An 18,894-nucleotide genomic window follows, 5' to 3' on the forward strand; every position below is an offset into this window, starting at 1 on the left:
ACCTTTGGCAGATGGTGTTCTTAAATTTATACACTGCTCTTGGGTGGTTGCCACCACAACCCACACATGCTGTTTGTTTCTTCTCTGTAGCTGTACCTTGTCTTTTTGGTGATTTGAGCCAATAGACATCCTCATCATCATCAGTTGACTCCCTGTGATCCAAATTGTCATGATGCACAGCAAATGCTTTATGCAATGATGGTGAGCTTTTGATTTCTGGATTTCAGCCATTGATTGATTTGACACTTTGGCAGCTTATGCCTCGTCTAGTACCATCTGCAGGGTGAGGTTTGTTTTTGTGAGGGGATGTCACTTTAACTTAATGTCCCTCACTCCACTCTGTCCAATAGAACATCATCTAAGTCTCTGAACTCGCAATACAATGCTGCTTTTCAAAGGGCTGCAACTTATACATTAATGGATTCACCCTCTGCCTGGTTTTTATGATGAAAAGCATGTCGGTGAGCAATCCGTGAAGGTTTTGGCGCATAATGATTCCATAGTTTGTTCTGCAGCATATCCCACAGTGCTGTCTGAATGGCCTGTTGAGCAAGGAGAGCCCTGGCCATCTCAAAGATGTCTGGGCCACAGTAGCTTAGGAGCAGTGTCCTTTTTCTGTTGTCCAAGGTTCTGGTGAAATCATTGGCTTCGAGGAAGCATTTGAGGTGAACAATGTATGAGTCCCATGTTTCAGAGGCTGGGTTGTATGGAATAAACAGCGTTATTGCAGTCATTTCCACTAGTCATTGCAAGCCCTAGTCAGTCTGGGCTGATGTATCTATGATCAATGAATGGCATTGCAATGAAGGATGGATCATCTCCGGTGCTCAGCTCTTGAGTGGATCTGTGATCAGCTCTTTGCAGCCTCTGTTTCCATCTGATCCCACTTTGTTGCCAGTGTTATGTTCAGAGTGAGAATGGAAGCGAAGCTAGAGTGATCTTCAGCAAAACTCTTTTATTAAGCTCATATGAACAACAACAGCCTGGCTGACTGCGCTCCTTTTATAGGAAGCTGTCAGCCAGTCAACCAATCAGAACAAAGTATTTTCCTGCTTCAACAGTGGACCTGAGTGAGAACTTCAGTCACTAACTTTAGCTATTCATTTCAATACATAACAATAGCTTTCTTCTGTCTTCCTGCACTGCATGTCTAGACCAACCAACCTTCAGTTCATGTTAGGTGAAAAGACTTAGTCCTGGCCATTGTCCTATAGATGAATATTATCTGAATAAGCACCAGCATGTGGTAAGAATACGAAAAGTTTGAAAGGAATGCAGAAAGGAAGTTACATGCCAAATACAGACATCTCTTATTTAGGCATATCTAATTTTCAAGGAAAGTCATGTCCCTCCCCCGAAAACAGTAATCACAAATGGATTTGTCAAAACAGGCCTTTGAAGCTACTGTAGAAGTGAACAAAACAAGAAATGAGGGTTTCTGTTTAGAAACACACACATGCACACACAGAGAGAGACACACAGCCTTTTAAGAATGTGTGCATGATGTATAATAGATACCTGTCTGATATAATTAATTATATTTTCCTAAATTTAACATTACCTGGAGGGGAAATCATTTTGCTTGGTGAAATCCCTCATGCCACACAAAGTCTGTTAGCAAGCCAAATTTAATTACTGTGATAAAAACCACAAGAAAGACCAGGTTTGCATTAAATCCGTAACCGCATCTAGGGAAGAACAGCTTTAATCACCTTTGAAATGGTGACCACAAAATAATTAAAGGGAAAGTGCTCTCATTAGAAATTATCCAAGAATATCAAATCTCAATGTTGTTGGATTTTTTTTTCTTTCTGAAGTCCAATTTTAAAAAGTGTTTGCATGGGCTTCATTTTTTCCCCATTTTCTGTTTTAAGTAGCTATAATTTCACTAGAACTCTTTGGAAGGAGAATAGGCCTCAATCCAATGTGAATTTTATAAATTCATCATTGCCTAAAATGGGGTTATATTTCAGTGTACAAGGCACATAATCCCATAATCTCTCACTTTTGTTGATAATGAAAACTACAATATTGAATAGTACAATAACTGAAAAATTGCTGACCTAATTGTGACATCAAAAATCTCTAGCTTGAGGTAGCAATCTTACTTTACTTCACTAAAAGATCAGTCCTGACTATAATTAGGCCAGAAAACAAGTAATTGGCCTTAATAGGATTTTGCTCAGGACCTCCACTGCTTTCTACAGTTTCTTTCAAAATCAGGAAGAGTCCAACAGTATCTTTGCAGACTAATAAATGTTATTCAAAGATATAAACTTTTATGAATGGCAGCAAAACTGATAAAAGTGGACTGTGATTCACAAAAGCTTTTGCCTTTTAATAAAACATGTTTTCATGAAAAAGTAATCCCAAGATCCCGCCTGATCATGGCCAATCACACAAAGATGGCTCTCCTTTATTTTTAATGTTTCTTTCTCTTTAGATGCACCTATATTGAGATTTAATTAATCAACTAAATTAAAAATGTATAGTCTGCCCACAGGATAGGATATCAGGGTGGGTTAAGATCTATGATATAAGCAAGACCATAATACAAGATTAAGAAAGTACAGATTTTTATGAAAGACAATTAGATATACAGCCAGCTTGTGGTTGCTAAAACCCAGATACATAAGTGAAAGGCCTGATCCTGCAAATCAGATTGGATTCGGGGAGGAGCATTACAAAATTTGGGTACACAACAGAAGGGGCCTTCTCCTCCATTCCATTCCATTACTGGAATAGAATAAGGACAAGGTGGTACAAGGCTTAATGATGCTGGAATTGCCAGCCAGAAATGGTCTGCACTCTGGTTGTTCGAGCCCAGTTCTGTGAGATAGAGTGAGCCACCATTGCTGAATCCCTAGCTCCTGCCTACCCAGTAATTTGAAAGCAGACAATATTGCAAGTAGATAAATGGGCGGAGGGGTATCTAGCTGCATTTGTGTATGCAGAGACTGAAAGCTGGTGCTGGACCTTGCCAGATGCGAGGCATCACAACACAAGGCAAGGCAAGACCAACTGACCCTGGAAGAACCAGCAACCTGTGCACCACTATCTAACTGGTGCAGTGCTAGTTTGCTCTCCACAGTGCACAAAGGAGAGGCGCACAAGTGCTGAATGGAATGAACTAGCAATCTGGGTTGTCAGAACTACATTGTATGTAGTATGTGTAGATTTCCCAGACACATATGCTACATAACTAAACTGGAATAGAACTACGTTCAGACATCACAATAACTTGTGACTTGTTTTTACCACAAATACCACTGCTATTGAATAAGGTACAGCTGATTTGGCTCAATCTTCATGCTTATCAAGTGGATCTGTAGACCACAATGTTTGAATACTATTTCATGCTAAGCCAATGACAAATAAACCATATTATGACTTAGCACATTGCCTATATAATTAACAAATTTATATTATCATATAATCTCCCCCTAATTTGTGGCTATTGATATTTCTTGCTAAAATAAGTCTATTGGCATTTCCTTCTTAACAGTTAAAGTTTAGAACAACTAAGTATTAAGAAAATGTTGGTTTCCTACTCCTTTCTCCTGGAGCCATCTGTGCATTAGATCTTAGGCATGATGCATATCCATTTTTTTATTTCCATGGTGAAAAATATTGTTTCCTAAACAACTGTTTTATTATGCGGCACTTGTACAGCATCTTCCTCAGAATGATTTCAGTCCTTTGTAAACAGATAGAAGAACCCCAGATCTGAGAATATAGGCTGAGAATTTGTCTGGCTCAGTTTGTAGAACTTTTACCTGGCACAGAAGCACATTAAAGTCAGGTAATTAATAAGCCTGACTTTTCCAGAACCACACAGGGCTCCATGATTAAAATCTGTGACAAACATGGGCTTTTGTAAATATGACAGGAGATTCCTGGCAATTTTCAGCAATTTATTAATATATTTATTTCTAAAATTTATAGGCTGCCCATCTTACCTCAAGGTAATTCTGGACGGCTTACAATCATTAAAAAATAAATCTACATGAATTAGAAACATGAATAAGATGATACAAAATCCAAAACACTGTTAATTAAAATTAAAAGATGGGGAGGGAGGGTGGGTGCAGGATGGGGGGGAGAAGTGAGATCCATGGTTAATCAATCAACCACTTTCACATTGATACTCCTCCATTGGAGCCCCAAATTAACTGGCAGACCCAGGTCTTTAGGCACTTCCAGAAAGTCAGGAGGGTTGGGGCCAACCTCACAGCAGAGGGCAAGATGTTCCACAGGGCCAGTACGAAGGCAGAGAAGGCCCTTCTCCAAGATTCCATCAGCTGGAACAGTTGGGCTGACAAAATACTGGTATGCATTTTCAGAAATGCTAGCAACTCAAATGTGTATTTCATATGAAGAATACTCCCAATAGGAATAATAACATTCTTTATCCCTCTTGCTGTCAAGAGCCAATGTGAAACTCCACAGAAGGAGGAAAAAGGAGCTCCACTTTGAACACAGACAAATGGTTTGTTAAAATTTCACTGGGATTTCCATAGCAGCAAATGATTTAAATCAATGTTTTCCAACTTTAGCAACTTCTAGAATTTTGAGAATTCAGAATTCTCAGTAGTGGCTATGTCTACCCATTTTGTGAAGTTGAAAAACAGTGGCTACTATGACCAGGCCATTTCAGTTGGAAAATAAAAGGGCACTCCATGTGCTTTTATTGGAACAGTTTAACAACTCTTATCCTCTTCACGCTTTTTAATTTCAACTCATGAGTTCTTGTCCTGCTCCCTGTTTCAACAGAGTTCTCCTTTCACATGACAGCCTAGTTCTCCTTGCACATGACAGCATCCCAGTGGGATGCTACTGGTTCAGTGATTGTGTGCATGCACACACCTAATGCACGCACAGCTTTCCACACACCAGCTGAGGCCTGCAGCACCAATCAGCTGAGAGGATAAAAAAGAGAAAAACACAGGGGCAGGTGGGAGGGTGGATCCTGCGCTATTCTCTTCTTTCTCCTCTCAGCTGATTGTCAGAGGCTTTTTTTACTACCGGTTTGGCCGAACTACTTGGTTGCCACCTTGTTAGTTCCCCTCTGAACTCATTCCAGGTGCTCTATAACACTTTCACAGTGCAGTATAACAGATATGGTAAAACCATTGTCTGTCTTGATCTGGCCCTTTTAACTGTTGCTTGCTGATATTCAACTGGATAGGTCCATTAGTATTTTTAGACCTTCTTACTGGTATTGCCTCCAAATACATCTGATTTTTGTTTAATCCAGATGGAGGACATTATATCTGTAATGTAATTCACTTGAGTGAATTTGTCCTTCAACTTATTAAGCAATCCTTTAGCTTGGGGTCATCTGCATCTCTTTATTTCTATTCTCTCTGTCATTAAAAATAAAATCACCAGGTCTATGGAACCAGGGGATCCCATTCAATATTTGCCTCCAGAATGATATAGAACCATTTATAACAATCTTTTCAGGGCAGTTGTTAACCAGTTTTAAATACACTGGACTGCAATACTGTGAAATTGACATTTATTTATTTTTTCCTCTAGAATATAATGAGAAACTTTGCAAAAGCTTTATTGAAACCAAGGCACATTGTAGCAGAGGTAACAGATAATCAGAGTTGGAAGGGACCTTTTCGGCCATCTAGTCCAACTTGCCGCCCAGGCAGCAGACCCTACACCATTTCTGACAAATGGCAGTCTCCAACTTTCTCTTAACCTACCAAACTAGCCACTCTGCGACTAGTGGTTAATCCAACAGGATTTGTTGTTAACAAGTGCATGAGATCTGCAAATACTTTATTTAAATCCTACATTCCTGTTCCTAAACTTTTTTTCTTCTATGAATTTCCTTAACATTGTTTCAGATTTTGTTTTAAAATTTACTTAATTGAAGCAAAAGGGCATTTGTTTTCTTTTTGCACACATATTTCACCATTATTTTGCCATTGCCCTGCTTATCGCACTTTCAATTTTGAAAATGTTTCACCTTATTTATAATTTCAACTTCTATAGTTGCCCACTAATCCATGACTCCAAAGTTTTACATTATGATTTAACTGAATTATGGGAAGCCAGTGAGGCAGGAGGTATGCTTGTATAGTGAAAACAGGGTTCTTGTACACTCTCCTTGGCCAATCTGTAATCAAAATAAGTGCAAGAAATTTATATCCTGTTTGTGATAATTTCACCAATATTGTATTATTTTTCATTTTAAAAAATAAAAATAGAAGGAAAAGCTGGGGAACCAGAATAAATAATCAATAGAGCAGAAGCTTTGGACTACACATTCCTTTTTAAAATACCTTTTTATATGGAAGTTGGAGACCCATATATGAATATCTAGATTAAGTTAAGCATGAAGAAGACTCTGCAGAAAACAATATTTAGCCATTTTCTAATAACTCATTGCCTATGCTATGCTTGTAATAATCATGCTATTCCTGATTTCTCCTCTCTGCTTGAAGACTTACAGAAATCAAACTTGGTTAGGGATTTTGCCATTTATTTGAAAATCCCCTGGTTATGTTGTTTTTCCTTTTCCATACTCTATTCCTCTTGCCATTCATGGGAAATGAATTAGTGGATGAAAAGAAAAGCTTTTTTTTCCCCTAGACAATTGCAGAGAAAAACAGTCATTAGAGAAATATACACACTTGTACACACCCCATCAGCCTAAGCTAGTCCAAATAGCCTAGAGAGGGAACAATGGAAGAACCAACACATTTTCCGAGCAGCCTATTTATTAGCAGATTTACAAAGAGGGATGGCAACTTGGCTAAAGCCTTATTGTCAAAATTAAACACACACATATACACACGCACAAAACATAATTATGACATACAATTATTCCATTAAACAAAATTAACTATTCTTCTTGAGTCTTTGGTAGGAGTAATGCTAAAGCCCATGATCTGAATAATTAGGTCAGTATTGATGATTTCTGAAGAAAAGTCTGTCTAGACTGGATTTTTAAGAAATCGGAGGGGTAGGTAGGGCTATGTGTGTGCATGTGTGTGTTTGCTCCTTTGAATTCTCAGGGTGGTCATGTTAATAGGTTTGCCCTGGCAGGTAGAGCAAACTCTGGATCAAGGTGTGGCTTCCCTGCTTTGATGTCAGCTGTCATGCTTGACTGCATTTGGATCTCTTTGGCTGCCATCAAGTCTGTTGTCGTGGGAGACCAGGTAAACCAGAGCTGTTCTCTTTAACAATCCCTCTTTGGCACAGAGAAATCTTTTATTCTGGGAGGTATTTGTGGGTTTTTGCCATGTCAGGGAAATGAGTATGCTGATAGGAGCTTTTAACGTTGGAAAAAAGGCATTGTTTCTTATGCAATCCTAAGAGAAGAGGCCTTCACATAAATGCAATATGGCATTTTGTTTATAAAGATCTTTGGAGTGGGAAGGGAAGGATAACACAGCCTGTTTCATTGACTGAGCAGATTAGTAATATTTGTTGTCTGAGAATGTCATTTGTAATTAAAAAAGACCCAAAAAAGATAAATCCATATGCCAAAGAGCCATAATTTTGTTAATTGTAATTCTTATGAAAGTATACATGTCTATATTTTGGAGATTTGGACTCTTTTCAGGTCAAAGCATTTTAGCAATTGCTAACCATTTTAAAAGCAAAATTACAAGATCAGAGTAATACGGGAAAGATAAAATTTAAGCTAAAGAAATCTGTTACTCCAAAGTTCTAGCAACTTTATGCAGTCAGTGTGATCATACACTTGTTTTAGTTGGTGGTTGATCATTATTTGGATCAAACCAAAATGCCCAAGATAAGTTCTTGGAATCACTTGTAACCCCTCCACCACCAATATTTGAGTGTAGGTCCAAGAACCGCTCTAAAATGATCACTTAATAATTATGAAAAAATGACTGTTTGCATCATCTGAGAATTGAATTCATAATGAAAAGATGGTCTTACAGGGGAGATGGGTAGCATAAAAACTAATACATTTTGCAGAATTTAAGAATCTCTGTTTTTTAATAAAATATATAATTTGTAGAACACTTCTAAAATTGTTAACATTTAAGGCCAATTTTCTCTATGGCCAGGAACATCTATTGCCACATTCAAATGCTAACTAGCACACATTCACACATACACTATTGTAATTCATAGTAATAGTGCAGAATGTAGTGGCCATGCTACTGGGTAGAACGCTTGGTTATGCCCTGATAAGCCTATGTGGAAACAAGTGCATTTGCTACCATTTAATTACCAAACTAAACAAACATTAAGAGAAATCCTTTCAGATATACTAAGAATGGCAAAATATCAATTTGAAATCCCATTCTCACTTGTTGAAATCCCATTTCTTAATCCATGCCTTGCCTATGTGTATGTTGGATTTGGGCTTTCTCTTCTCAAAACCTTTTAAATTATTTTCCTACATAATATATTATTTCTTATTCACTTCTTTTCAAAATTTATACCACTTCATGTTAACTTTATAAAAGAAAAGGCATATAAATACATGTCATTCTCAGCTTCCTAAAGCTTGTTCTCACCATTATCAAAATCTTGCATCTACTTTTTTATATTCAAAATAGTAAATATTAAAAACACCTAATGTTTTAAAACTAATAGGGTTACACCTGGTGTCATAAATTATAGGCCCCCAAAATGCTTGCTTCATCAGAAGTTATTAAAATTGTAGCCAGCAGTACCTACAATATAATAAACCATGTTTATGTTACCTAATATAGGAACATAAATTGTAATATTTGCATGAAGATGTTATGATGCATTCCTCTGCTACAGCTTAGCATGTACAACTACCATCCAGCCTTTGTGTCACAAAGATTATTATATTGTATTTGCCATTCAGTTACTCCTGCAGATAGTATTCAAATTGAAATTCATGCTGAAGTAATTGCATCACTCACCTCTGCCCAACAAAACCATCTTAAGGTTGAAAACCTTCACCATCCATCTGCTTGAAATCCACTGCTTATCCCTCAACATTGCTAATCCAAACTTCCTCCTACACAGTTGACAGAAAAGTTAGTGTCATTGTGTTTTCACAAAAATTCAGCCTAGCAACATGTTTCTGAAAGAAGATTGGGAACTATTGGTTAACTCTTTCTCTTATGGCAATATGATATATTAGATTTTTCTTTTTAAAAAAGGAATGCATTATCCTGTTCAAAAGTCATGAAAGATCTAAAGTCTGATCTAGAAAGAACATACCAGTTTACCTCTTGAATACCTAGGATCAAGTACTATGGTACTTTTCAGCAACTTAGTGATGATCCATTTTATGCACACATCTGCTATTAAATGCTGAATGTAAGGAAAGATTGTAGAAATATGCTTTATTCTAAATTAGATAATGACTGTCCAATTTCTTATTTAAAACCTCTAGTGGTTAAGTATCCACTTCTGTAGGTAAGCCATTCCAGTTATTAATTTTTGTCACTGACAGGAAATTTCTCCTTAATTCTAGGTTGGATTGTTACTTCTTGTCTTTCCTTCAAATGCTTTGGAGAATAGGTTGACCCCTTCCTTTCTATGTAGTTCCTCAAATAAATGAGCTGATGAGAAATGGATGCCTGCCCATCATGTCACCCCTGCTCCTTCCCTTTGTTAGACTAAACATTCCTAGTTGCTGTGACCATTCATCAGAGCTGGAGAAGCTTCTTGGATGAGAAGTGAAACATCTTCAAAGAAAAAACAGAAAGTCCAGTTGCCTCTTGAAAAAGCATGGGACATTTATTATGCAGTTTAGCCTTCAGCCCCCTAATCATCTTTGTTGCTCTTTTCTGCACTCTTTCTAGAGTCTCTTTTTTGACCAGAACTGGATTCAGTAAGTCTGATCTTACCAGTATGGTATAAAGTAATACTAACACTTCATATGATCAAGCAGGCATCCATTTCTTATCAGCTCAAGTTCTAATTATCCATCAGTATTGTTTCTCTTCCACAGCTGAAGTGACTTCTTTCAAACTTAATTGCAGAGCATGAAGCTGGTTTTCAGTTGAAAACTCTGGTTTTTGACAGGGTTTTGTACAGAGGATTTCCCCGCTGGAAATATCACCTCCTGAGCTTTATCTCTCCTCACAAAACCTGTAAAGGGAGTATTTGCTTGATTGTATGGCATTTGCCACTTAGCAGGCCAGTCATGGAAGCTGGGATAAAAATTACATGACTCTGTTGTTTTCTTTGAGGCAGGGGATAAGTCACATACAAAGCATGAACCTGCATTTTTTTTTGTTTTTAAATACAAATATTCATTTCTTTCCTTTTGGGGGGGGGGGCAGTGAGGTAACTTATTTTAGTTCTTGCTTTACTATAACCTGAGTAGGGTTTCTTCCTAGCCTTCAGTATTTAACAGGTCAACAGACCTGAAGATGATTGACACTGTTTTCAAGTCACTTTTGAAAGATTGGGGAGTCAAAATGGTGGAGCTTTAGAAGTATCCTTCTACAGTTCCTCACTGTATCAGGATAGTGCCATTTTCCAGCTTAATTCTATGGTTATTAATCATTATAAATACTATCAATGTTACATGATGTATATGTGTGCCTATTTCAACATATTTATTTCCTTATACTTACTACTTTCCTACTTAATAAGTAAAGTTGCCCATTACCTTTCTGCATATATTAACATATATTTATGCCTTCATGATTTTTAATGCACTCAGAGAACATACAATAGAATATAAGGGTTGTAAGCAGCCTTGGAGATTGTCTACTATAATTCATAGTGCAGGAATTGTCTACTCCAATATACCTGATATAGAGAGTCCTTGCTTAGCAACCACAATTAGGACAAGCAGATCCATCACTAAATGCCATAGTCACTAAGCGGAAAACCATCTGACCCTGACAGGCTTATCCAATTTGGTTATTAAGCAAAACATGACATGTTTGCAACTTACAATTTTATTTCTGTGTTCTCCATTAATTCTGCTTGTCACAAGCTAGATGGGAAACACACAATCATGTAACCTCAGAATGTTGTGACAATCATAAATGCACACTGGTTGCGAAGCACTGAAATAGCAATTTTGTGACCATAGTATGCTGTGAAATTTGTAAAAGTGAGGATTGTTTGTAAAGCTGGAGATTATTTTATGGCAACACAACTTTGAGCAGTTACTAAACCAGATAATTATTAAGTGAGAACTATCTCTAGATGTCTATCTACTTTCTGCTTAAACATTCCAGTAAAGGAGAGATCACATTTCCTAAACAGTCCATAGTACTGCTGAACAGTTCTCACTCTTAGGAATTTTTTTAATGTCCAATTGAAATCTAATTCCTTGTAATTAAATCTATTGATTCTTGTCTTTATTTAGAAATACCATACAAGTCTATCCTCTGCATGGCATTTCAGCTATTAATTTGAATTGGGCAAATAAATCAAATAAATTATTATTATTGACCAAACATATCTAGTAACTCCAGCTGTTGCTTATAAGTCTTTTCTTCCAGTCTGTTTATCAACTTGGTTTCTTTACTCTGGACATGCTCCAGTTTGTCATATTTTCTTTTTAAAATATGATGCCAGAACAATATGCAATATTATAGGTGTCATCTGCAGAATACAGAAAAGAAAAGAATGATGACTCTGTAAGAACTGTATCATCAGTAGGAATTATGTTTTCTTTAAAAAAAATACTTCTGCGTTGTAATTCCATATATTGGCAATTTGCTCATATGCCTGAGAATGGAAAAGACTGCTAATGCTTTTAATATTAACCTTTAAGCTTGGACCAAAATGAAATGAAAACATAACATTCGTATGTAAATCCAGCTACATTTCAGCTTGTCCCTTTCATTCCATTCTGATTCCTCCTCCTACAAAGCAAAGAACACAAAGTTATTAAGCACAATACCTATATGTCAGTGTGTACGTGTTTATGTAGTTATATTCTGAACTGAAAAAAGAGATATCTTATCTCACTGTTTAAAATCCTACACATAGGATTCTTATTTCTTATTCTTATTTTTACCATAATAAAATATATTATTCTTCAAAAAATATGTTTCTTCTGTCTTATTGCTTGAACATATGCAGGGATAGTGTTTGAATGAGACTTCCTTTTATAGGTGTTTGTGAGTATGAAAAGAATTTAAACAACACTGCGCCATACCTCATGCTTAAGCAGGTAGGATAAATGTTACAAAAGACTCAGGGAATCAGTAACTAAGAATTAATTACAATCCATTTAAGGTGATGGTAAGTGTTGTTTAAGATTTGCTTCAAGAAATTCATTCAAGTGAAATCCCATGTTTCCGAAAGTTAAAACAAAAACTGGATCTCAGCCTTAGAATATGAAAAGTCTACAACCATGGCATGAGATGTTGAACAACATTTTGATGTATTTATTTATTTATTTGATTTGTCAATCACTTCCAAGATAATAGGTATAAGAATAAACTTGAGTATGAATACAGGAAATAGATATGAATAAATGGGGACAATAGGACAGGGATGGTAGGCATGATTGTGCACTTATGCACGCCCCTTACAGACCTCTTAAGAATGGGGTGAGGTCAACAGTGGATAGTTTAAGGGTAAAGAAGTTGGGGTTTGAGGATGTAACAAATCAGGTAGTACATTCCAGGCATTGACCACTCTGTTGCTGAAGTTGTACTTTCTGCAATCAAGTTTGGAGCTGTTTACATTGAGTTTGTATATGTTGTGTGTTCTTGTATTGTTGCGGCTGAAGCTGAACTGTTGGTATGAAATAATTGGCAAACCAGAAACTTACAGTCTCAGTTTCTATTACCAAAATAATGATATACCTCATGGGGTTATAGTGAGAATAATGTTTTAAATATGCGTTTGTGTAGGCATGTCTGTGTGTGTGAGTAAGAGTGAGGGAGAGAAATAGAGATTTTGTGAGAGTTAGCTAGTGTTTTTCAATATGGAGACTACAAATATGCAACTGCCATTTACAAGTGAGTGTGGGAAAAAGAAAAACTAAATTACTCTTACCCAGATGGAAATGTGGAAAAATACAGAATTTTAACCAAAGAAGATACTAGTTCAATAATCAATCTTAATGGCCGGAGATGATCAACTATCTGTAATGTGTACTCTTTCTTGAGTTACAATAAATAATTAGTCTTGGTGATATTATATTGAATTGCTGGACAACTTCAATTTTGTGCTTGCCTTTAGACAAGTAACAAGTAATAGACAAGTAACCAAGGAAAATTCACACATGTATACAAGTCACTTAATTAATATTTAATCCTTGTTCACTGTTAGCTGAATGGTAAACTCAGGGGTGTCAAACTGGCGGCCCATGGGCTGAATGCATCAAACGCAGGCCACACCCAACCCAGCTCTGTGAGTGGGAAAAACATGAAGCAGCGAATTTGACACCCATGGGTAAACTGATTTTACTATAATAGCATTGTGCTCCTATTTAGAATCCTTGAGCAGCTTCTAAGGCAGGGGTGTCAAATTTGTGGCCCATAGGCCAGATACATCACATGCTGGCCCTGCCCCCACCCAGTTTAGCAAAGGGGGAAAAAGTCCCAATACGTCACATGACGCAGCTGTGATGAAGCCAGTTTGACACTGCTATTCTAAGGTAACATTTTTAAAACAGCAATGGATCTAAAGATGACTAATTCATATGTGTGAATTAAATCAACACCTAATGAGCAAACATGTATGTTGAAACGAGTGAAAGACGTACAGAAAAATATGGACAAATATGTCCCTATTACAATATGAAATTGTGATGAAATAATTATGCAACTGCTAATGGAAATGAAAAAATCAGTTGGTTACAGACCCATGTCCATTATAAACACATGTACTGAAACAGTAATTAGCCTTTTTGTTGTTGTTGTTTGGGTTTTGGCTTCTATTTCATTTTTACTATTTTCTTTAAAAAATCATAGAGGGTGAAACATGTTCTAGAAGTTATAACCAAAGTTCTCAAATCAAAAAGCATGTGTTTGGGTGTTTTTTTTAAAAAATAAAAATAAACGTTTGCTTTATCTTACACTATGCAATTATACTTTTCTCTAAGAAGGTCAAGAAATATTGATTTGAAGAAAGAATAGAGAATGTATAGATAATAAAACTAGAATAATGTTTTGCCTTGACACTATACCAGGACCGATTGAATCAGTTTGATCAAACTTTGTTCAACAGTGGAAGTAATTGTCTACTTTTATTTTTCTTGTATATGACAGAGAATGGAGAAAAGGGAAAGTTTGTGCTATTTTCACACTTTATAACAATAGCATTTCCAAAACTGTTCTAATTTTTAAAAGAAAAAATAAGGCAATATATTGACCTATAGTTCCCATAAGAAAAATATGAAAATTAAGGTAAAAAGTTATTATTTGCAATTTTTAAAATGTTAATAATTAATATTTCTGCAAGGAATTGACTTGGGATTCAGTGACTGGCCAGCTGAGACGTTTAAATCCAAAATCTAAAGTCTGATTTAGAACAGAAGTTCACCTTCCAAATAAATACATAATCCTAAAATATTGCAGTCATTTAGTAAGTAGCTATATAGCTTTGTATGCCACTTTGAGCTCCTAGAAGTAAACTAGGAGATAAATTTAATAAAGTTTATCCCATCTCTTTCTCTGATAAAACTGTCTGGGCATCCTTATAGGTAAACTACATTACTTTGGCCATTAGCTTTTCCCACTAAATGAATCTGAAAATTTGCCAAAAATGTTTTTTAAATTCCATATACTCTTCCAATGAATTGTCAAATGTTCATAACACTTTTTCACTGAATTTTTATTTGTTATGCAAGAAAGTATACTGGGTAAAAGATCCCTCATCTTTGATATTATGTATGGTCCAATTACTAAAGCAGTAGTATTGAATATCTTACAAGGTGGTGTCTAAAAAATAGACATATGAGGCAGCACATGAAGATATTTGTGTTTGTGCAATTTCTATAATCTTCTTTGTTCTTTCAGAGATGGATAAACTATTGTGATTAGATTGCTGTACGCCACTTGATATGTCTATGCTATAATTTGCAAGGTTGTGAGTATGAATTTTCTCTCTCTCTCTCTATATATATATATATATTCAATAGATGATTGATAGATAGACAGACAGACAGACAGACAATAGATAGGATAGGATAGGATAGGATAGGATGGGATGGGATGGGATGGGATGGGATATGATAGGATAGGATAAACTGAGACTGAGTGCAATCAATTCAAAATGACAATCATGTGATTCAATTTTATAATCCGATGTGGAATTCATCAGATATGAAATGAATATCAGATAAGCTTCCCCTACTATTCTGGTTCAAATGTGACCTTATACATCATATTTTAAAATGCCATTGTGATATATGTAGCACAATTATTCTGAGCCTATGATGGAGCACTGTCTTATAATTGATAAGATTTTCTTTTTCCTTCTCAAGCTCTATTACTATTGCTAATTCAAAGCAAAATTGTATCAATAGTGTAGCTGTAAAGGACTTTGTCTATTTTAACATTTGTTAAGTTTTCAAGTAATAAAGATCTAACAGCAAGAAAACCATCTGAAGCAGGCTGTCAAATTCCTGGCCCGCAGGCCTAATGAACCACGTGCTGGTCACACCCATGTCTGGTTTAGCAAAAAGGAAAAAAAGTCCTGATACATCACATGTTGCCGCCATGACGATGTGAGGTTGACACCCCTGATCTGAAGTGTGGTAGATACTTATTTTTTGAAAGTTGAGATCCCATTACTGAGAGAATCATTCAGGATGATCCCCCTTCGTTTTTTTTTTTTCAGAGCTACTGCAAATACAGTGCATTTAGTACATAAGAGGTTTTGTACCCTCTCTCATTTTCTGTATTCCCTAACATCGGTAAGGCCATTGTAGCTCCTTTTTACAGAGGGGAAACTGAGGCCAGAATTTTGTATAGTTTAAAAACTCTTCAAAGAAAAATTCTTAGGAAAAAGTTGAAAATACAATTCAACTGCCAGTAGCCTATATCTGAAGGCACTGGGACTCTTATTTTAAAATTTACCCACCCTCCTCCTTCTCCCACTTCCAGCAGATGGTAAAGCTTTGGATGAGCCCCAAGTGATGTCTCCTCAATAACGTTTGACTTGTGACCTACAGGACAATGGCATCATAAACCATCCAAAGACTTGATTGAGAAGCCACTCGAACATTTCCATAAGTCATTCTGCCATTGCAGATCTGTCACAATTTGTCATAAAGTTTGTAAAATTCTACTGACATTGTGTCATCTCAATAAACGCAATGGAGAAAAATGAGTTGGGGCAGGTGTGAGCACAGATTTCAAGCTTAATGCGTGGGCTGTTTGTATGTCTTCTGCCATAATCGAGGCTCTTGTACTTGATGTTTTTCTGGAGCCACGATGAACTCTTCCATCCTTTAAAACAATCGCTCTCACTTGATGAATTTAAAGAGCCAAAAAAAGTTAAAATAACTTGGCTTCACTTTGCAAAACACTTCTGCTCTTCCTTGCTCCCCCTGCACTCATTAACGTTAGCAAGCAAAGCAACCTAAACTAATATCAGTTCTGATATTTGTTGGACCAAATGCTTGTTGTCACTTGTTGCCTTAAAGTCAGTGAGTTCTTGAGTAAGAAAACTGCTGTAAGAAATATGAGCTGAGAAAGGAAACATCAATTGAATGGGCAACAAGGCATTTCATTGCAATAAGGGTATGCTGAAGTTTATTCTTAGAAATATTTATAATATTTTTAGTAGTTTTCCTTTTCATTTGTTTTTGTTTGTTTGTTTGTTTGTTTGTTTTGGTATCTTTAAATAAGAAGCAACTTGGAGATTCAAAAATATACTTAAAATTCTTTTCATTGTCAAAAGTAATTTATTTTGTCTTTATGGTTAAGTTTTCATCAGTAATATACTGACTATTAACTGTACAACTTTGCTAGTTTCTTTGTCAGTTATTGATTGTTGTTGGTTTGCTCTCCGAGCTTGGCAATTTGGCTGCAAACATTTCATTATCATTCAAGGAGACATTGTCAGTCTCATCGAATGGTAGTAAAATGTTTGCAACCAAATTGCCAAGCTTGGAGCTCAAATCAACAGCCTAACTACCAACCTGAGCTACTAATATTCAAACACCTTTCATTGATATTTTATCTCTGCATCAAAAATGCTTGCACCTTTTCTTCTCTTTTTTTTTTCTTTAAAAGGAAAGGATTAATTTTAAAATGTTTTCAAAAGTTTATTCTGCAGCCATCATTAAACCATTCTCCATTCTTCTCCAATGTTAAGGGGTAAATCTAATGCATGTATTTTTGTCATATGTTTAACTTTAAGTAAGAGATCATTGGAGAGCCAGTGTACTGTAGTAGTGAAGTCCCAAGGCTTAGGACCATGAGTTGCAGAAAGTTCTAGTCCCATCTTTAGTACAAAGCCAGTAAACTGAACCTCTGGGACAGACCCTCATCCCTAGGAAGAAGCCAATGGCAAACCTCTTCAAAAATCTTACCAAGGAAACTCTAAGGACTGGTCCAGGCAATAGCCAAGAATCAAGACTGACTTGAAGGGTTCTCTCCAAATAGGGAGAAGAGAGTCATAATTCATACATCTTATGATGATACCTTATTCCTTATCATCAGTGACATTTACAAACCTGATAAAATTCTTTCATTAATAAACATTATATTTAATGTGATACATTCTACGTGGTGTGTTTTCAGTTGAATGCAAATCATTCATATTATAATGGTCACACAGTACAAAAATTGTACAATTGTCAGTTAATTTTTAAGAGCTTTTACAATGAATTGTAATCAAAAAAATTCTGAATACTTAAATGAAGATCAATATTTTGAGTTTGGCTTTTACAATACAGTTCTAATTTATGATCTTTCTGAGATCATAAATTGATTGGCATATTTAAGGTAAATTTCACAAAGGATTGATCCATTTCCAGCAATGAATTTACATTTTTGACCTATTGACTCTAAGTAAATTGTACCATTGTACTTCATAGTCTTGAAGTAAGTGATAAGAAAGTCTTATTTCCAAGTTTTACTTATCAGGATTCCAGCAATTTCCCCAATTAAATCATGAGTCACAAGCCAAACTTTCAAAACTAAACAGGATTTATTGGGAGTTAACATGTCGGCACTACCTGGGTGTAGCCAACTCTAAGATATATAATTCACTGTCACCCTTGACCCTGGTTTTCCCCCACCATCTGGGTGTATTAAATTCATATTCTCCAATGAGACACATCCGTAGCCATGAGTCATCAATTATGTTCTTCAGTTAGATTTTTTACATGGCAGAAACTTCAGTCACCTAGTTATAATCTCTGAAAAGCTATGCATGGAATGCACTTTTTATTTCCAAGCTGCCACACTGCTCTTTTAAACCCCTTTCCCCCCTCCCTTTCTGTTGGCAACTATAAAATGGCCATAGCAATGTTTTATGAGTTGACATTACTCTCTACATCTATACTTTATACTGTATCACACATATACACAATTGAGAAAAGGTAATTTTAATTTCCACAAAAATTTTTTTGATTAATTTGGTAAAGACGTGGCAGGAGAGATTTTTTTTCTTTAATCATGGAATAATGGATAGTTGATCTGTAAGAATTTTACTTCCTCTAATAATTATGACATCTCACATAACATTGGTGAAAAAATGCATATTTAACAAAACTACTTGCAAAACATTTTATCTCCAGATTATCATTATCATTATTACTTATCCCATTTACTTTTAGAGAAGAGCTTCAAATACACATTCAAAACATAAATAAAGTTGGTCATTGTATATATATAAAATTCTTATTGCTTCAATCCAATAGTCATGAAAGGAATTATTACAATTGTCCTGCTTAAAATCATACAAGGCAAGAGATACCACAAAGGAGATAAGTTAAAAATAATGATGAAGAAAGCATTTAATTATAGTTTTGTATGT

The 18,894-nt window shown here is 35.9% G+C and overlaps 1 long non-coding RNA gene across 3 annotated transcripts in view; it reads right to left on the minus strand.

Annotated features, from left to right (window-relative positions):
• Positions 1 to 18,894, minus strand: part of LOC148128261 (uncharacterized) — a 265,315-nt gene that overhangs the window by 190,034 nt on the left and 56,387 nt on the right. For all 3 annotated transcript variants that reach the window (XR_015741540.1, XR_015741538.1, XR_015741537.1), the window contains 2 exons: positions 11,713 to 11,810; positions 8,892 to 8,989 (listed from right to left, as the gene is read on the minus strand). This is a non-coding gene — a long non-coding RNA (uncharacterized LOC148128261). The remainder of the gene's footprint in view (positions 1 to 8,891; positions 8,990 to 11,712; positions 11,811 to 18,894) is intronic.

This window comes from Pseudonaja textilis, chromosome 1 (genome assembly GCF_049901715.1).
Source record: "Pseudonaja textilis isolate UNSWEBS1 chromosome 1, rPseTex1.2, whole genome shotgun sequence".
Lineage (NCBI taxonomy): Eukaryota > Metazoa > Chordata > Lepidosauria > Squamata > Elapidae > Pseudonaja > Pseudonaja textilis.